Raw genomic sequence first — 20918 nt, 5'->3', positions numbered from 1 at the left:
AGGAGATTTCATCCAAACTCAAACACCCTGAAAATGTATCAAAGATTATTGCTGAACATTTACCAATCATTTTGTTGCTTCCCCTGTCGTTTCTATTCAGACCAGAGCAAAGAAACATGCAGGAGGATGATAGCATTGGGACACAAGCTTCAGAATTCAGAACAGTATTGACAATTGAATGATGAAATGGAAAGACCATACTGGGGTGTGAGACAGAGGACAAAATATTTAGGTAGAAAAGGAAGAGGAAACTGAGAAGCCGAGAAGAGAAGGAGGATGAGGAATAAGCTAACAAAAAATCTCCTGATAAATATATTGTCTTGAAATCTAAAATGTGGATGCCTATTTATTGATATGTAAAGATGGACAGTGCCATTTTGATGACAGATATATTTTAGTTCTATATTGTCAATAATTAAAATCCCAGAGGGCTAAAAATTATTCAGGTGAGAGAGGTAATCAAGAAATCTGATACTGGAGACACAATAACTATTAAGGCTGAAGATTTCTTAAAGAAGGGTATATGACATCAGAAGTTCAATGAATATTGTTTCTTTGATTTAACTCTCTTGACAGTTATATTTGGATTCATGCTAGAGTATACAAGTTTTCAATTTTCAGGTCTTGATTATTCTATAACTCAGAGATTAGAATTCCCTTACCAAGCTAGTGACAAGGGAAACAAGTATTTCCATTCCCTGTGTGCTTCTTGATTTAAAAGATCTCAGAAGTGTGAAGGTTATTTAGTAATTACATGCGAGACCATCTCATAGCTCATGCATTCCATTCAATATTGAATTTCTGATGCTCAGTCTTGCTGATTCATTATCTTTTTGTCCTATGCAACCCATCAAACAAGCGACTATCTCTACCTTGTTTGGTCATTTACCTAATAACACAAAGACCAGTATAAAATGTCAATCCTAGAACACTGCGGATCAAGTTTAGGTCTTTACCTTATCTGACTTGTATAGATTAAGATTCTGAAAATATCTGCTCTGAGTTTTCAATATCATTTTGTTTGCTTTGCAAGTTACAGGTGACTGCAAGTGTTTGTTCAGGGAAGTTACTCAAAACGTGTTCTGTAGTCTATCTGGTTTAAGACAAGCAATTTGCAGGACAGATACAGAGATGAAGAGGATGTAGCAGAACTCTAAATTCCCATGTTCTGAACAACTTAGCAAGAATCAAAATATGTATGGAAATCTTTTCATTAAGGGATTCCTAAAATCGAACTTTCATAAATATAGGTGAATAAATACAATATGTTGTAAATACAAGAACAATTTTTATCAGAACTCAAACACACACACCACAAGGCCTGCCAATGAAAATGCATCTGTGATTATTTCTCACATGTACTTATATGTTTTATGTTCTCCTTGGGTTTCTATCACAGCCGTAGCAGAGAAACAACAAGGAGCGTGCTGATTTGGAAAACAAGTGTGAGGTTTTCAGTAGTGTTGACAGTTGGGAAAGCAACTGGAAAGCCCACACTGGGCAGTGAGACAGAAAAAAACCTATGGGCATTTAGAGGCAGAAGAGGTAGAGGAGTTTGAGAAAGAGGAAGAGAAGGAGCAGGAGGAGAAGGAAAAGGCTACAAAAAGCCCTGAATATTAGATTTTCATGAAATCCAAAAATTAGAATGCCTCTCTAAAAATATTAAATGGTAACCCATGATATGTTGAATGCCTATTTAACACATTTTGTCTTTTTTCTGATGGAAATCTGATTTCAAGATGAAAATTCATTCCATGAAAGTCCACTAATGTGCTTCTCTTTGTTATCAAAACCTGTGGCACAATAGAGAATTGATACTTATTCATGTCATCTATGCTCTAAAATGCAGATGACAATTTTTTTCTTGCAATATCTTGTTAAGGACTTCTGCTGAGGATGAAAACAACAAGCCTACTGCACAACCCTGATCTTCCTTTTCAAAGCCAAAGAGAATAGCTGTTTCCGCATTGCCTTAGCAGTGGAAACAGTCATGTGGTGAGAGAGGTTGTTGGATCAACATGTTGTCTGGATCAACAATGACAACAAATCTCTGAGGACGGTGATCAACTCATACAAATGGCAACCTGAGGTCCAGATAGGATATCCTCTCAAGAACAATGATGTTTCCAGAATCTAGTCCAAACTCTTCCCCTTTGAAGGCTGACAGAAAACAGTGCAGACTGGATTTGGTCTCCTCAATTTGGACGAAATCACAATATTTGGGTGTGCCCAACCTGTCCTAAAAATTGCTTCATTCCTTTCCATCTGGAAAGTACTGTAGTAAATATATGGTGTACATTGCTTTTAAGTTATCCAATCATGCAAGCCTGAATGAAAAAAAAATACCAAAAGATGTGTAAGCACTGAAACAATCATTGAGCATCTCCTGGCACTTCCATGGGACTTTCACTTTCCAAATTGGCAAAAGGACAAGAAAGGTTTACAGGACTCACTTCCACCAGAACAGGACTGTGCCTCTCCTACTCCTTTGTGTCATTTGACCACAATGTGAGATAATTCACCATGTTGTGAGAAAAAGTCTTTTTCTATATATTGTCACTGAATATACCCTTCTTACTGGAAGCTGTATTTTTATGGGTGCAAATAGTCATCTTACTGTGAGGCACCAGATCAAACAGCTTTCAGATGTTGACCTGCTCACCAATCACATCTTACCATCATAATATCTTCTTGACAAAATTATAATTTTTGATGAGGGTCCATAACTTAAGTGCATTGTGTGTTTGAGGCACAATGTTAGAAGTGAGGGCTTCAGTTTGTTTACATTTTGTGTAGGTATTAGTAAGTTGAGATCATGCAAACACATCATAGGCCTCAAAGACTGCCACATGTTACTTCCAAAAAGAAGTGCATTCAGAATCATCAGTCAGGAAAACAATTACCTGAGAATAGGAAGAAACAAGCAGGTAATCAGAGAGTAGATAACAAGGCAGGCACTCAAAGTTTCCAAAAGAAAACATTGAAGAACCACTTGTGCTATGCCAAGATTATTTGAAACACTACAAAAGAAAGATGAAACAATGACATACTGATACATACATATATGTGTAGCAGGGATCTTAAAAGTTCTTATTAATAAAATCAAACCTGAGGCCAGTTATTGGGGTCAATGCTGGTAGATCAGAGAGACAGAACAAGCCACAGCTACCTCACCTTGCCAGATCCTGAGCTGGTCTTGTCTCCTCAGACTGGAGGCCTCTGAGTCCTCATCCAGAATGGGTCTCAGCTGAATTGCTGCTCAAAAACCTGAATGCTTAACCAGCCAAATGCTTCTAGTTCCTGGTCCTCACGCCTTATATATCTTCCTGTCTTCTGCCTTCACTCCCTGGGGTTAAAGGCTTGTTTTCTGGGATTAAAGGCATGATGAGTCACCATACCTGTCTGTATCCTTGAACACATGGATTTCTGCCTCTGGAATGCTAGGATTAAAGGTGTGTGCTACCACTGGCTATCCTTTATGTTTAATATTGTGGCTTCTCTGTCTCTGATCCCAGATAAGTTTATTAGCATGCACAATATTTGGGGGAATACAATAACACACACACACACACACACACACACACACACACACACACACACACACACACATATATATATATATATATACATATATATACATATATATATACATATTATATATGACATTGTTTCCTAGAGATTCTATAAAAAGAGGCATTAAGAGTCATGATAGATCACTCGAAGGAAACATTTACATAGCAAAGTTTCTTGAAGTGAAAATAGAATTTTGAAACTTGTCCTAGTCTGGTAGTGATACACACCATTCTCAAAGAGAAATCAGCAAAGGAATTCATGTTTGCCATCCAGGTAACCTTCTCTTTTAGCAAATGCTTGTTTTCAGAGAAAATTGTCAAGTCCACAGACCATAATTTCAAGATCATACCCATCTCTGAAGTGAGTGGAATTGCCCAAGATCCAGGAAATTATCTGCATTGGGAAGGGTTTCTAGGATTTCATACTTCATTCTGTAATCTGTGATGTGCAAGACTCAATCATAACCAGTGGATATTACAAATCAAGAGAGCAGGTGCTTGCCCAAGAATTCTACCAGACTTGGAAGGAATATCATGGATCGGGTCAAGCTTCCTGCCTCCTAAGAGCACACATTCAATGTGCTCTTGAACCTTGAAACAGAACCCGAAATCTAAGACACAAATGCCATATCTTTATCCTATCTGAGTGAAACTACCACTCTCCTTTCACAGAGACATAACTCTCTCTGTATTTCTCTCTCTTTTTCTTCCTTCATTACCTAATGTGTTTAGACTGAATGCATCAGAGGAAGCAATCAAGAAGCAAATGTGTCCTGTCAAGATAAGCCAAAATTTAGGAAAGCAAAGAAAGGACATCAGAATTTGTCAGGAAGTTTGATTATGCTTGGATGTTTTCAGGGTGTGGCTAGTAAGGCATGCAGACACCTATCTGTCCTGGATATATTTTATTTCTATTATGTTACAGGTTAGGATCCCAGGGATGGTACTGATTCTTTTTGCAGAGAGATAAGCAAAACATCTGATTTTTATGACTTGCAAACTCATTTCTAAAGCTGGAGATTTCATCAAATTAGAATCCATGGCTTAAGGAATTCAAGGAAATGATTTCTCTGATTTGAATCTCTTAACAGTTATGTTTAGATTCTTGATATCAAGTTTATTCATTTTCAGGTTTCCTTTATTCTGTGCCTCCTAGATTGGAATTCCCTTATCCAGCTAGCAAAAAGGGAACCAAATATTTCCATTCCATGTATGCTTCTTGATTTAAAAGATCACACTTGTGGGGCTGGAGAGATGACTCAGCAGTTAAGAGCATGGGTTACTCTTCCACAGGACCTGAGTTCAATTTTCAGCACCCACATGGCAGCTCACACCTGTCTGTAACTCCATTTCCAGGGGATTTGACACCCTCACACTAATCTCCATAAAGTAAAATTAAATAAATTATTTTAATAAAAAATCCCACTTGTGTGAAGGTTATTTTGTAATGACACTCAAGACCACCTCCTAGTTCATGTTTTCCATTCAATAGAGATTTTCTGAAGTTCAATCATAAAGATTCCCAGATTCTCTATCTTTTTCTCCTTTACAGTCTATCCATCAAATTACTAACTCTACCTTGCCTGGTCCTCTTCCCTAATGCTGAGTAACCAGTCAGAGACCAGTACCGAATGTCTGTTCCAGAGCACTGAGGATCAAGTTTAGTTCTTTACCTTGTCTGACTTGGATTGATTTGGATTCTGAAAATACCCGCTCTGAGCTTTCAATACTATTTTGTTTGCTTTGCAGTTACGGGTGACTCTAAGTGTTTGCTCAGGGAAGTTACTCAAAACTGGTATTGTACTCTATCTGTTCTAAGACAAACACCTTCCAGGACAGATGTAGAAATGAGTAGGATGTGGCTAAACTGTAGATTCTCATGCTCTGACCAATTATCCAGATTGAATTTGTATATAAAAATCGTTGCCATTTAGGAATCCCAAAAACTGAACTTCTGTAATTTGATTTGAATAAATACAACACAGTGTGATAGCAAGAGACATTTCATCCAGACTCAAACATCCACCACACAAGTCATGCCCCTTTAAATGAATCTGTGATCATTTGTGACATACACAAATTTATTTGTTGCTTTCCCTCTGGTTTCTATTATGACCCTAGCAGAGGAACACCCAGGAAGATGTTGGCTTTGGAACATTAAGTTCTGGATTCAGTAGACTATTAACATTTGAATGATCACCTGAAGGTTCCACACTCAACAGTGACAGAAGACAAATTCTAGGCCTGGCATAGGCAGAGGAGTTTGAGAAAGAGGAGGAGAAGGAGGAGGAATAAGAGAAGAAATCTAACAAAAACTCCTGAATATTAGATTTTCATGAAATCCAAATTTTGGAATGCCTATCTAAACATATTAAATGGTGGCCCATGTCTTTTTGATGACTATTTAATACATTTAGCCCCTTTTCTCATGGAAATCCTTTTTCAGGATGAAAAGTCATCCCATAAATGCCCTCAAATGTGATTCTTTTTGTTATCAGTACCTGTTGCACTATAGAGTACTGATACTTGTTTAACACATCTGTGCTCTAAAAAGAAGATCACAATTTATTCTTGCAATAGCTGGTTCAGGACCTCTGCTTAGGACCAGAGCAACAAGCCTGATGCACAATCCTGATCTTTTTCAAAGAGGAAGAGAATAGCTGTCCCAGCTTTCACATGGCAGTGGAAATAGTCTCATGGTAGGAAAGGGTTTGTCTGGATCAATGATGACATCAAGTCTCTGAGGACAATGATCAACTCATACCAATGGCAATCTGAATTTCAGATAGGAGATCCTCTCAAGAACAATGTTTCTAGAACCTGGCCAAAACTCTTCCCCTTTGAAGGATGACAGAAAACAGTGCAGACTGGATTTGGTCTCCTAAATTTGGACGAAATCACAATATTTTGGTGTGCCAAACCTGTCCTAATATTTGCTTCATTCCTTTCCCTTTGGAATATACTGTACTAAACCATAGTGTGTACATTCCTGTTAAGTTATTGACTCATACAAGCCTGAATGAAAAAAAATATCAAAAGATGTGGAAGCAGTGAAAGAATCATTGAGCTTCTCCTGACACTGCCATGGGAATTTAACATTCCTACGTTGGAAAAAGACAAGAAAGGATTACAGGACTCAATTCCACCAGAACAGGACTGTGCCTCTCCTGCTCCTTTGTGCCATTTGGCCACAATGTGAGATAATTAACCATGTTATAAGAAGAATCCTTTTCTATATATTGTCACTGAATATACCTTTCTTTCTGGAAGCTGTATTATTATGGATGCTAATAAACATGTTACTGTGAGGCACTAGGTCCATCAGCTTTTTAAATTTTACCTGATCATTAACCACATCTTACCACCATAATTCCTTCTTCACAAAATTATTTTTTTGAGCATCCATGTCTTAAATGCATTGTTTGTTTGAAGCATAAGGTTTGAAGTAAGGGCTTTAATTTCTTTACATTTATTTTGTAGTTTTTAGTAAGTTTAGATAATGCACACACATCATAAATCTCAAACAATTGCACATGTTTCTTCAAACAAGTATGGCACTGAGAATTATCAATCAGGAAAACAATCATCTGAGGATAGGAAGTGACAAGCAGGTACTCAGAGTGAGTAGATAAGAAGGCAGACACTCAAAATTTTAAAAGTGAAACATGGAAGAACCACCTGCACTGTGCTGTCATTATTTGAGTCACTACAAATGAAAAATGAAACTATATACATATGTGTGTGTGTGTGTGTGTGTGTGGGTGTGTGTGTATGTGTGATTGTTTCATACAGATAAATTAATATGAATGTTTAGGAGTCATATTAGATCACTTGAATGGATATCTTCTCCTTGCAAAGTGTATTGAAAGGTAAGTTGAATCTTGAACCTTGTCCTAATCTGGTAGTGATACACACCATTCTCAATGAGAAATCAACAAAGGAATTCATGTTTGCCATGCAGGCATCCTTCCCTTTTACAAAGTGACCATTTTCAGAGAGAACAATATACCTCACAGTCCTTAATTTCAAGGTCTTACCCATCTCCCAAATGAGTGGAATTGCCAAAGATCCAGCAAAATATCTTCATTTGGATGGGTTTCTAGATTTTCACACATCATTCCATAATCTGCTGCTGGACAAGTTTGAACAATTTCCCAGGTGATATTACACATCAATGGAGCTAAGTGATTGCTCAAGAATTCTATAAAACTTGGAATGAATATCTTAGCTATGGTCCATCTTCCTGCCTCCTAAGGCCCATATTCAGTGTGCTCTTGAACCCTGAGATATAACACGAAGTCTAAGATACAAATGCTATATCTTCTTCCTGCTGGAGAATAGCTACTGCTGTCCTTTGAAAGAGATATCTCTCTCTCTGTCTCTCTGTCTGTCTCTCTCTCCCTCTCTCTCTCCCTTCATTTCCTAATGGATTTAGACTGACTCATTAGAGGAAGGATAGGTGAGAAAATGTGTCCTCTCAAGAGAACCCAAAATTTAGGAGAGCAAAGAAATCACCTCACTGTTTGTCAGTAATGTTTTATGTGCTAAGATGGCTTCATGTTTTTACTAGTAAGGCATGGATCCTTACCTGGACACCTATTTGTGCCTGATATATTTTATTTATATTATGTTGCAGGTTAGGATCCCACAGAGGCTACTGATTCTTCTTACAGAGAGGTAAGCACCACATCTGATTTTCATGACCTGCTAACTCTTTTCTCAGGCTTGGAATTTCATGAAATTATTACCAATGGCCTCAGGAGTTCAAGGAAATGATTTCTGTGTTTTACTCCCTTGAGAGTTATGTTTGGATTCTTGATAAAATTATCAAGATTATCAAATTTCAGGTCTCCTTTATTCTATGTCATATTTTGAAATTTTCCTTATAAGCTAGTGACAAGCTAACCAAATATTTCCATTTTCTGTATGCTTCTTGACTTAAATATCCCCATTGTATGAAGGTTATTTTTTAATGACACTCAGGACCACTTCCTATCTTATGCTTTCCCTACAATATTGAATTTCCAATATCAAACTTAAAGACTCCATGGATTCCCTATCTTTATCTATTTTAAAGACCATCCATAAAAGTCCTATTTCTACCTTGTTTTATTCTCATCTGTAATGCTGAGTAATACCACAGTGATCAGTCCTGAATGTAAGTCCATATTCCACAATTATTCAAGTTAAGTTGTTTAGTTTATACCACTTGTGTTGATGTGGATTCTGAAAATATGTCCTCTGATTTTTCAATACTATTTTGTTTACTTTGCAAGTTATAGGTGCCACTAAGTTTCTGATATGGGAAGTTTTCAAAATATACATTGTACTTTTTCCAACTTAAGAATAGCATCTTATTGGACATTTGCAGAAATTAGAAGGATGTGACAGAACTCTCAATTCCCATGCTCTATTTAGCAAGTATCAATTAGTATATAAACAACTTTGCCATTTAGGTATCCCTAAAACCGAACTTTTGTAAATTGAGGTGAATAAATACAATATGGTATGATAACAAAGAGATTTTACCAAACACACACACCACGTGGCCTACTCCTGAAAATGCATCTGAGTTCATTGCTGACATATGCTAATATTTTTGTTGCATCCCCTCGGGTTTCTATGATGACCATAGCAGAGGAACATCCAGGAAGATAAGGGCTATTTTGCATGTTAGGATCCCAGTAGTGCTACTGATCTTCATGGAGAAAGGGAAGCACTCGATTTAATTATCGTGACCTGCTAACTCTTTTCTAAACCTGGGCATTTCATGAAAGTAGGGTCTATGGCCTGTGGAGTACCTGTTCCCACCTTTTTCCAGGGTGTTCTTGAGTAATGTTGAATAAGAGATTTAGATAGAAATATAGATTTGAGAGAGGTATATAGAACTTCAAGATAGCCTTGGTAGGGCATGAGTCCTTATCCTTCAGCCCCTTCTGTACCATTTTAAGGGTTTTTTAATGTAATGCTAAGCTGTGGAGCAAAATACCTCCTCCTAGCACAGCCAAGTGCAGTCCCTTCCAACCTCCTGGTAACCATGCACATTGATAATCCATCCCCCTATGCAGCCCTGCTGGGCAAAGCAAGCTCAGATCTAGCTTGGAATCTTCTGTGTTCTCCCACAGGTCCCTCCTCTTAATTTTTTTAAGGATTCTTTCAGGCCCCTCAGATAGACTGTGCCATAATATGAAGCTTAGAAGTCATGATAGATCAGGTGAATGGATACATTCATCAAGCAAACTTTAATGAAAGAAAATTGAATGGTGAACATTGTCTAAGTCTGGGAGTGATAAACACCATTATCATAGAGAAACAAAAGGAATTCATGTGTGTCATCCATAAAATAAATGGTATATTACTTCTTATTTCATAACCATAAATCATAAGGATGTAAGCAGTGTATGTGAGCCTCCATAGGGAGAGAATTTGTAATTGTTGGACAGACATATGAAAAGGTACCAGTATATCCTGTAGAGCTATTTGCCATTCTATAGACTCATAAGTTTCATAGTTTGATATAAATATAATATCATCTGTACAATAAATGTATTGTAAGATATATTATATATATATATATATATATATATATATATATATATATATATATATATATATACATATATTTATTATTATTAGGTTGGGGGATTGTGAGTAAGCTACAATTGATAGTTAGCACTGATTGTTAATCTGTATGGATAAAATGAGGAACTCCGCTCAATAAATCAGTCTTGGATAAACAGAACTCACATTTCCTGCTCTATATGTTAGCTTTGGCCTCCATCATGGCAGAGTGAGTAGGCAAGCTAAAAGTGAGATGCTGACACTCTTTAGGGTGAAGGAGGTATGGTAAAGAAGCAATCTTGTACATCTATGATGATTATTTTTTTATTTTGGGCCATGGCCATGGGAGATGGCAAGCCAGGCTAGGAGAGTCCCCTTGGCTTTAATAAAATTTTACTTTTTCTTAAGGTCTTGTAACATTCTATAAGCCTGATTTTCATTAAACAACAAATATTGGGGTGACTCAAGGGCTGGTGGGAGGCTTTATATGCCCAATATTAAGAATATGCCATAAGTTTATACTTGGCCAGTCTTTTCCTGCAATATAAGAAACATCTGTGCTTATATGTCTTTCCCTGTATTTTAAGTATTTGGTTGGTCTGGAATATTTAATTTCTGAACCCAGAAAGCCATATCCCTAGAATCCAAACTGGCAGCTCCCGTAGGTGTTACCCTGTATGAATCTGAATTGTTTTTGTAGGGGGTTGTACAATGATCTTAATGTCTTCAGTAAAGTCAGGATCAACCTTTCCTGGGACAGTTTTTATACCTTGTATAGCAGAGGAGCAATGGCCTATAATTAGCCCCAGTGTCCCTTCTGGGGAGATCTATAGACTCTTGTATTAAGGCATATATAAGTTCATTCTTAAAGTCTATATATCTATCTCAGACTTCAATACAAACTTTATCCATAGATCTAACTTAGGTATACATCCTCAGTATCTCTAGGTTATTTACTGAGACTTATGTATCATTTATAATATATCTAGATGTTCATATGTTATATTTCTCTAATCCAATGACTAGTATTCCACATATAATAACTTTTTTTTTTGGTTTTTTGAGACAGGGTTTCTCTGTGTAGTATTGTGCCTTTCCTAGAAATCACTTGGTAGACTAGGCTGGCCTCGAACTCACAGAGATCTGCCTGCCTCTGCTTCCTAAGTGCTGGGATTAAAGGTGTGCACCACCACTGCCCAGTTATAATTTAGCTCAGTGGTAGAGCACTTACTTGCTTAGTAAGCGCAAGGCCCTGGGTTCAGTCCTCAGCTCTGGGGGGGGGGGGGAGATAACTATTTCTTAACATTCTTAAACATTCTTTATATCTAATCATTCATATCCTTATAAACTTTACATCTAAAAGCATTTTTGTATTTAATTCTTCAGGAGATATAGGTGATTCATTACTGAGAGCAGCCAATGTGGTAAATTCCTTTAAACAAAGGCACAAAGTTTATTTTGAAATCTCTTTGGCAAGCTACCTTTTCTATGAATTGGAATAGCAAAGCAAATTATGTTTCAGGCCTGGTAAATGGGGATATAATCTAAATTATCTCAATGCACAGTTTGGACAAAACCCTGGCAATAAGGGGTATGCCAGTTTTGTCCAAAGCTTAAACATTTTAAATGTTAGTGGGCTAAGTAATGAATTGATTATATTAAATTTAGCATACTTAGCATGTATATAATTATGATTTTGCATTTACATTAGATAATTTGATAATTTATAAGATGATTAACCCTTAATTTGTATCCTAATAATTATCTCTAATAGCTTATAGCTTAAGTACAACTTATCCTTAACAGTTTACAGTTTAGGTTGGTCAATCAATAAGTTTTATTTTTTAATTACCTTTAATTAAAGTAAACTTACTTTTAACAATTTATAAGTTAGTTATCCTTATAAGCTTAGAACTTAGGTTTTATACCCGTCAGGTTTAGCCTTAAAAATATTAAGTTTGTACTGGTTATTTTAATATAGAAACAGGAACTCTTATTAAAAAATATAGTATATGAAGTGAGAAACAATTTAATAAATCCTTTAAGGAGTATCATAAAATGAGATAAGCACAGTAAAAAATCTAAAACAGAGGAGGATTTTATTTTTTTAGCAGCTGCAGCCAGTTAGTCCAAGCCACTATATCAAGCCAGATAGCCACCAGGAATGGCAAGGTGAGGAGAAGGGTGGAGAAGACTCAAAGGCCCAAGTGAACTGAAATGCAGATAGCAGATAGATAGGTTCAGAGAGAAGGCAGTAGATGTTTAAGATTCCAGCCCCCAAACTTCTCTGGGGGTCTGATGAATTCATATAGGTCTTAGTAGGGCGTCCCTTAATAAGGACCTGCTTTTTTGAAATGGGTTAACTGAAGTTCTTGTACTTGGCCAAGATTTTTGTAAATTACCAAGAACTTAAAAGTCAACCCAAAAAGAGGAAAGAGAGAGAAAGGGACACTTTTTAGGAGAGCTAGGAGTTGCCATTAGTTTTTAAACAGGCACTGGCTGTGACACTCGCATTGTTATTTAAATGATGGCTGCTGAAGTGAGCCCCTAGTTAGCAATTTGCAAGTTTAGGCTCAAGTTTGTGCTTAGATCCATTTTGTTTTAGCATAAAAACACCTGTTTGTAGCAGGACATTGCTGCTACTGAGAATAGTGAACTTCATTAGCTCTAGAAGTCTTGTAGTGTGATAATATTGTGTTACCTGCTTGTAAGACCCTGAATGAAGTAATGGCAGGTTTCTTCCTAAAAGGGAGGGGTTAGAATCTCTGGTGCTTAACATAGTCTGACTGTAAATCAATTTCATAAAGTTGGCAGCTTTTAGGGATCTCCTAAATCTTTCCTTATATTTTTTAGGAGGCTTTATGGAATTAAGATAGTCTGTTGCTTCCTTATCTAAGCCTGTAAACAGACTGGAGCTGACTGAAATGCTTTTTGTCTTAAGCCTGTGTCCTGTAACTTCTATCAAAAGCTGATTCTCTTTCGACTCGTTCTGACTCATGGTGCAAGAAGGATTCTTAATAGGGAAGGGAGATATTGAAATACTCATCACAAAGAGGCCTGGGGTTCCTCCTGGTCTGCAGCACCATTGGTCAGATTCATCAGTAGCCTGCACTTCAGGGGTCACCTTTATGAATCCCTGGAGAGACAGCCTCCTCTCTGGACAGGTGCCTCTAAGGACACCAGTGCTTTTTGAGTGTGCTTGGTAGATTATTCTTCCTAAGACTGGATACAAAAGGTGACAGAACTTGTATAATAGTAGCAGGACCAGCCTTAATATTATACATTCCAGGGGCTCAGGAGAGAGAACTACTAATGGCGAGGACTATTTTCTGGAAAAAGAATCTCAGCACAAAGAGCTCTATAGTCCACTTGCTTTAATTCCTCTGGCATAACATCCTTTATACACAGTTTCAGTTCTGTTCTCTTGCCTAGCTCCAATCTTGCTTGATTTCTCTGTTATCTACTTCTCAATCTTAACTTCTATCTTAACTCTCTTAATTCTGCCTCATCTAGGTCCTTTCCATCTTGTTCTTACCCAGCTAGGACTTTCCCATCTGACTCTTCCTCATCTTCCATCTCATTCCTCTAGTACTCTCTTCTAGCCCTTCAATCTAGTTCTTCCCCATCTCAGTTTGTTCCTCTCAAGTTCTTACCCATCTAGTTCTTCCATTCTCTTTTCTCTTCTCTGTTCTCCATTCCCCGTGTTCTACCTAAGTCTCCCTGGAATCCAGTTATATCAAGCCCCTGGTTGAGCAAGGTCACCAAGCTTGAATTCTACAGGGTCATAAAGGCAGGTAAAAAATTTTCCTCAGGCAGTGAGCACCAGGCTTTCTTCAAGAATCCAAAATGAGAGTGGTAAAAGAGAAGGTCAACTGAGTGCTAATGACCATTAGCATATCACGGTTAGACTTTGAAAGTGGCTCAGGGAGATATCAGATTCCAGAGAAAGCCTTTCCTGAGGCTGTTTTCCAAATACCTGGAATGTGTATGTACAGAGAGGGATCAGTCCATACTGTTAGCCCGTCTTAGGGAAAAGTCAGTGGGAAAACCATGAAGGCACACATGATTTTCATAACAGAATACAGGTGATATATAAGAAGCCAAATAACACCAAAAACTCCTTGGAATTTGGCTTCCTCTGTAGGAATTACCTGATACCTCCAGTAGTAACTTTGCCATAACTACCTGAGTTCTTAGGATATATTCTTGTGGCCTGCAGCAACTTTGAAGACCACTGTGATGTGATATTTCATCCAGAGTATAGAGCAAGCAAGTAATACAGGCTGGCAAGCAGCAAATGACACTCTTGGGAGAATGGATTTTGATGTAGGAATTTGACTGTGGGTCTAGGCTATTACATTGATAGTGCTCTAACATGAGAATTGATAAGTCTCTGACTTGGTGGGGCCAATGGAGGAATAAAAAGAAAATATATTAAATTGGTTCTGCATAGTGTCAGGAAAATCATATTCAGTCTAAAGATCAGAACATGAGGGTAAAGGTGACTTTATTGAAAATCAGAGGGTAAAATGTGGGAAAGCATGAATTTACTTACCAATTACTGTGTGGCAGGAAACACTGTGTATTTGATTTTCAAAGGGTCAAAGATTTACTGTTCCTTGGCAAGAATTTACAGAAAAGACCATGCTTTGTGATCAAAGGTCCATCTCAAGAGAGCCCTAACATAACTGTCCACAGAATGAACCATTTTAGAGAAGATTTTATTCTGTTGAATCCCTTGAAGCAGATTTGACAAGAAAGGGCTGTACCTTCAGTCTCACCTGCTCATGGCAAAGGCCCTCATCAGTGCAGACTGCCCTGGTAGGCAATGTTGCTTGTGTCCCAAACGCATATGTAGCTGTGCTCCCTGGAGACCTGGGTCTATGATGGCAAACCTATATCATGAAGAGAGATGGTGACATACAAACCATGCTCAATAGAATGCGCTGAGGCCCAGACTGCAGGGCAAAGGAGAAAGAGGTGCCTCATCTGTTTGTGCTTCCTTGAGGCCCAGTAGAAGTCTGGCTGTCCCTCAGCCCTGATTCCCCACCTGGGGAATACAATGATGTTCAGTGGCACATACCTAGGAGAGACCTGAGGCTTCCCTTCATAGCACGTTTAGTGACTCTCTACTCTTGGACAAGGCTTTAGTTGCCAAAACACTGTCTTCACACTGGGGTCACATCCCAGAAAACATGCTGTGTCACCAAAGGCCAATCTCAAGAGTTCCCTGACACACTCCCCTTTCGTCCTCCACACCAGGTGCTCTTCTGAAGGGGAGACTCTATTCTGAGGGATCTTTGAAGCAGATTTGTCCAGAATGGGCTGTACTTTTGGTCTTAAATTCTCATGGCCAAAGCCCACATCAGCGCAGACAAGCCTGGTAAGCAATGTTGGTTTGTGACAAGTGCATGTGTAGCTGTGCTCTCTGGAGATCTGGGTCTATGATGACAAAAGTATGTCATGAAGAGAGATGGTGACATAAAAATCATGCTCAATAGAATGACGCTGAGGCCCAGGCTGCAGGGAAGGGGTGAAAGAGGTGCCTCATCTGCTTGTGGCTTCTGTGAGGCCCAATTCAGAGGTCCAGCTCTCCCTAAGCCCATAATCCCCACCTGGGGAATCCTATGCTGTCCAGTGGCACATACCTAGGAGAGCCCTGAGGCCTCCCTTCAAAGCACATCTTGTGACTCTCTACTCTTGTACAAGCTTTTAGTGGCCAACACACTGCTCAGGTGCCTGTTTCCTCTCATGTCTTTCAGTGACCTGTGATTTTGTGTCAGAGCTTGAAGCATCCTGGTACATGTCAGGTAAGTGGAAGAATAAGCCCAAGGGCTGGGATCTGTATGGTCCTGTGCATTCTGCTTCTTAATCCTCTGATACCCCGAGAAAATTTCCACATTAGAAGCACAGCCTCCAGGCTCTGGCCTAATTGTGGCAATATTCTACCCCTCAGGCCTTTGGGTTCAGAATGGCAATTCCATGAACACCCTGTCCTGGACAATTCCACGGGAATTGGACGGGAGCCACTGATCAGGGATGGGGGGGGATGCAGGGAAATGCCCATAGGTGGAGTCAGGAGGCTCAGAGTTTCTCTGTTTCATGCCACAGCTATAGAAGAACTTACACTTCACTTTTCCTTCTGGCCTAGTTTTATCCTAGCACCTCCCATCCTCAATAGAATGAGCAGGGGAAGACCTTCAAGGTCCCATTGTCACAGAAGGCTTGAGAGCCACACCCTTGCTGCAAGGGCTTTCATGAGGAGCCAGCTGGCATAACCTTCACATAATGCTACACCCTGGCTACTTCTTGGGCACATTGGGCAGAAGGACATTTTGAACATTCCATCGCTCCTCAGTGCCACCAAGACATTCCCTACCCATGTGACTTGTGAATCCATGGATTAACCTCCCAGGTGAAAGGCCACAGGAGCCAAAATGGGATTGTGTATCAGGGCAGGCGTTCTCTTCCTGGGCTCATGGCCATGAGGCTTGATTGTTTTCAGACTCTCTCAACAGTATATTTTTGTAATGAATTTCTGCTTCATGGATAATCTATAAAGTTGTAAGAACACATTTTGCTGACCACTGTGATGTGGCGCCCCACCCAGGTTGTAGAGCAGGCAAGTGATACGGGCTGGGAAAGCAGCAAATGACACCCTTGGGAGAATGGACTTTTATGTAGCGAATTGTCTGTGAGTCTAGGTATTATAAAGATAGGGCTCTACCATGGAGAATTGAGGACAGGTCTCTGCCTAGATGGGGCCAATGCAGGAATCACAAGAAACAAAGGTTGAACAATCCCTGCACAGTGTCTTGACAATTGTCAAGAGGTTCATGGTAACAGTCAGCACATGAGGAGAAAGGTGCCTTTACTGAAACACTGAAATTCATGGGCAGGAACGAAAGGAATCGATCTCTTACTCTTTGGCAGGGCTCTTCATGTACTTGACTTTGCAAGGGACAGAGATTTACTGATACTTGGCATGCCTTCAGACCATGGTCATTTTCCACAGTGTCATCAAGGACTCATCTCAAGAGTGACCTGACATCCTCCCTCTCTTTCTCCACAGAATGTACCGTTTAGGAGGAGATTTCATTCTGCTGAATCCCTTGAAGCAGATTTGACCAGAAAGGGCTGTGCCTTCAGTTTCAACTGCTCATGGACAAGGCCCTCATCAGTGCAGTCTGCCCTGGTAGGCAATGTTGCTTGTGTCCCAAACGCATATGTAGCTGTGCTCCCTGGAGACCTGGGTCTATGATGACAAACCTATGTCATGAAGAGAGATGGTGACATACAAACCATCCTCAATAGAATGTGCTGAGGCCCAGACTGCAGGGCAGGGGAGAAAGAGGCACCTTATCTGCTTGTGCTTCCGTGAGGCCCAGTACAGAGGTCCAGCTCTCCCTCAGCCCTGATTCCCCACCTGGGGAATACAATGATGTCCAGTGGCACATACCTAGGAGAGACCTGAGGCCCCCCTTCATAGCACGTTTAGTGACTCTCTACTCTTAGACAAGGCTTTAGTTGCCAAAACACTGTCTTCACACTGGGGTCACATCCCAGAAACCATGCTGTGTCACCAAAGGCCAATCTCAAGAGTTCCCTGACACACTCCCCTTTCGTCCTCCACACCAGGTGCTCTTCTGAAGGGGAGACTCTATTCTGAGGGATCTTTGAAGCAGATTTGTCCAGAATGGGCTGTACTTTTGGTCTTAAATTCTCATGGCCAAAGCCCACATCAGCGCAGACAAGCCTGGTAAGCAATGTTGGTTTGTGACAAGTGCATGTGTAGCTGTGCTCTCTGGAGATCTGGGTCTATGATGACAAACGTATGTCATGAAGAGAGATGGTGACATAAAAATCATGCTCAATAGAATGACGCTGAGGCCCAGGCTGCAGGGCAGGGATGAAAGAGGTGCCTCATCTGCTTGTGGCTTCTGTGAGGCCCAATTCAGAGGTCCAGCTCTCCCTAAGCCCATAATCCCCACCTGGGGAATCCTATGCTGTCCAGTGGCACATACCTAGGAGAGCCCTGAGGCCTCCCTTCAAAGCACATCTTGTGATTCTCTACTCTTGTACAAGCTTTTAGTGGCCAACACACTGCTCAGGTGCCTGTTTCCTCTCATGTCTTTCAGTGACCTGTGATTTTGTGTCAGAGCGTGAAGCATCCTGGTGCGTGTCAGGTAAGTGGAAGAATAAGCCCAAGGGCTGGGATCTGTATGGTCCTGTGCATTCTGCTTCTTAATCCTCTGACACCCCAAGAAAATTTCCACATTAGAAGCACAGCCTCCAGGCTCTGCCCTATTGTAGCAATATTCTAAACCTCAGGCCTTTGTGTTCAGAATGGCAATTCCATGCACACCCTGTCCTGGTCAATTCGAAGGGAATTGGACGGGAGCCACTGATTGGGGTGAAATGGAGGGAAATCCCATAGGTGGAGTCAGGAGGCTCAGAGTTTCTCTGTTTCATGCCACACATATAGCAAAACTTGCACTTCACTTTTCCTCCCGGTAAAGATTTATCCTAGCACCTCCCATCCTCAATAGAATGAGCAGGGGAAGACCTTCAAGGTCCAATTGTCACAGAAGGCTTGAGAGCCACACCCTTACTGCAAGGGGTTTCATGAGGAGCCATCTGGCATAAACTTCATATAATGCAACTCCCTGGCTACTTCTTGGGAACATTGGGCAGAATGATATTTTGAACAATCCATCGCTCCTCAGTGCCACCAAGACAATCCCTACACATGTGACTTGTAAATGCACTGATTGACCTCCCAGGTGAAAGGACATAGGAGCCAATATGGGATTGTGTATCAGGGCAGGCGTTCTCTTCCTGGGCTCAAGGCCATGAGGCATGATTGTTTTAATAGCCTCTCAACCTTAGGAGTTCCCAACATATTTCAGCTCCAAGCATGTGTTACAAAGCTCTGAAAACCCACTTCTGTGACAACTGTGATGTACATATTCCCCAGAGGTATAGACCAGGCAAGTGACACAGGCTGGGGACAAGCAAATGACATCCCTGTAGACTGTTTTTGTTTTTGTGGAGTGATTTGTCTGTGGGTATCAGTCATTATATACATATATAGTGCTCTACCATGGAAAACTGATGACAGGTCTCTGACTTGGTGGGGCCAAGGCAGAAATCACAAAAAAAAAAAACCAAACATTTAATTAGCCCTTTATAGTGCCTTGACAATTGTCATCAATCAGTCTTAGTCTTAAAGTCAGAGAATAGGGGAAAGTGTTTCATGGAAGGCAATCTCTTCGTGGAAACAAGGCCAAGAGCCCTGATAGTTTTCAGAGCCCCTCAAATGTAGGCATTCCCAAAGAATTTCAGCTCCATGCATATCCCACAATGTTCTGAAAACACACTTCTGTGAGATGATGACATAAAAATCATGCTCAATAGGATTACGCCGAGGCCCAGGCTGCAGGGAGGGGAGAAAAAGATGCCTGGTAGCCTTGTGGCTTCCTTGAGGCACAATTCGCAGGCCCTGCTTCCCGAAGCCCTGTTTCCCCTCCTGGGGAATCCAAGCTATCCAGGTGCACATACCTAGGAGAGCCCTCAGGGCTCCATTCCAAAGCACCTGGTGTGACTGTCTAGCCTCGGGCAAGGCTTTAGCGGCCAACACGCTGCTCATGTCCCTGTCTCTTCTGCTGTCTTTCAGTGACCCGGGATGCCGTTTCAGAGCCCACAGCATCCTGGCACATTTCAGGTATTTGGAAATATCAAACCAAGGGCTGGGATCTCTAAACATTTTGTGCCCTCGCCTTCTAAGGCCTCTGACACACCAAGAAACTTTCCACCTGGGAAGCAAGGCCTCTAGGCTCTGGCCTGATGGCAGCAAACTTCAAGCCTCCAACCTGTGCGTGCCGAATGGCAATTCCAAATGTATACACTGTCCTGGACAATTCTAAGGGAAGTGGACAGGAGCCACTGATCAGGGACTTCAGTGCAACACCCACAGGTATAGTCAGGAGGCCCAGGAGGTCTCTGCATCATGGCATGGGGACAGTCCAAGTTAGCCTTCACTTGAACCCCACCCCCGGCCTAGTTTATTCTTTGGACCTCAAAACAGTTTTGGAAGGGTAGGGAAACACCTACAAGGTCACATTGTGACACAAGGCATGAGACCCACGTCCTTCACGAAGAAGCTTTCACTAAGGGTCATCTGGCGCACTATAGGGCACCCACCGAACCTCGCCTACATATTGGGCATATCAGACTTAGCGACATCTGGAACATTCTACTGCTGGACTGGACCCACAAAGGGTTCACATCCCATGTGACTTAGAGAGGCAACTTGATTAACCTCCCAAGCATCAGTCCCCAGCTGCCAAGGACACAGTGTGTCAGGGAAGACAATCTATTCCTGGCCACGGGGCCAAAGGCCTGATTGTTTTCAGAGCCTCCCAACCATAGGCGTTCCCAACGGATTTCAGCTCCATGCATATCCCACTATGCTCTGAAAACAAACTTCTGCTGGCATGGTGATGTGGATTTTCACAGGGGTGTAGACGAGGCATGTGACACAGGGTGGGGCTCAGCAAATGACGCCCTGTGCATAATGGATTTTTTTATGGATTGATTTGTGTGTGGGTATCAGCCATTATATATACATATATATGGTGCTCTACCACAGAGAACTGATGACAGGTCTCTGACTTGGTGGGGCCAAGGCAGGAATCACAAGGAAAAAAGATTTAATTAGCCATATATATTGCATGGACAATTGTCATCAGTCTAAGTCTCAAAGTCAGAGCTCGAGGGGAAAGG

At 40.6% G+C, this 20918-nt stretch overlaps 1 long non-coding RNA gene, 6 other non-coding genes and 1 pseudogene across 7 annotated transcripts; all 8 read left to right on the top strand.

Moving 5' to 3' along the window:
- The first annotated feature begins 2027 nt into the window (after positions 1-2027).
- On the top strand, positions 2028-2093 carry LOC121826172 (small nucleolar RNA SNORD109A). The gene has a single exon (XR_006068484.1). It is a non-coding gene; the product is annotated as a small nucleolar RNA SNORD109A (small nucleolar RNA).
- Positions 2094-6289: 4196 nt separating this feature from the next.
- Positions 6290-6368, top strand: LOC121826168 (small nucleolar RNA SNORD109A). Its single transcript, XR_006068480.1, has one exon. It is a non-coding gene; the product is annotated as a small nucleolar RNA SNORD109A (small nucleolar RNA).
- An 8642-nt stretch (positions 6369-15010) lies between these two features.
- LOC121826165 (small nucleolar RNA SNORD115) lies at positions 15011-15088 on the top strand. Its single transcript, XR_006068477.1, has one exon. It is a non-coding gene; the product is annotated as a small nucleolar RNA SNORD115 (small nucleolar RNA).
- Positions 15089-15571: 483 nt separating this feature from the next.
- LOC143271384 (small nucleolar RNA SNORD115) lies at positions 15572-15650 on the top strand. Its single transcript, XR_013048605.1, has one exon. It is a non-coding gene; the product is annotated as a small nucleolar RNA SNORD115 (small nucleolar RNA).
- Positions 15651-17305: 1655 nt separating this feature from the next.
- LOC143272043 (uncharacterized) lies at positions 17306-18319 on the top strand. The gene is made up of 3 exons (XR_013049428.1): positions 17306-17328; positions 17772-17892; positions 18272-18319. It is a non-coding gene; the product is annotated as an uncharacterized LOC143272043 (long non-coding RNA).
- LOC121826169 (small nucleolar RNA SNORD115) lies at positions 17385-17462 on the top strand. Its single transcript, XR_006068481.1, has one exon. It is a non-coding gene; the product is annotated as a small nucleolar RNA SNORD115 (small nucleolar RNA).
- Positions 17948-18026, top strand: LOC143271381 (small nucleolar RNA SNORD115). The gene has a single exon (XR_013048602.1). It is a non-coding gene; the product is annotated as a small nucleolar RNA SNORD115 (small nucleolar RNA).
- Positions 18320-19494: 1175 nt separating the features above from the next.
- Positions 19495-19562, top strand: LOC121826170 (small nucleolar RNA SNORD115; annotated as a pseudogene).
- Positions 19563-20918: the final 1356 nt, after the last annotated feature.

Source organism: Peromyscus maniculatus, chromosome 1 (assembly GCF_049852395.1).
Source record: "Peromyscus maniculatus bairdii isolate BWxNUB_F1_BW_parent chromosome 1, HU_Pman_BW_mat_3.1, whole genome shotgun sequence".
NCBI classification, from domain to species: Eukaryota; Metazoa; Chordata; class Mammalia; order Rodentia; family Cricetidae; genus Peromyscus; species Peromyscus maniculatus.
This window is presented reverse-complemented; position numbering and strand designations above follow the sequence as displayed.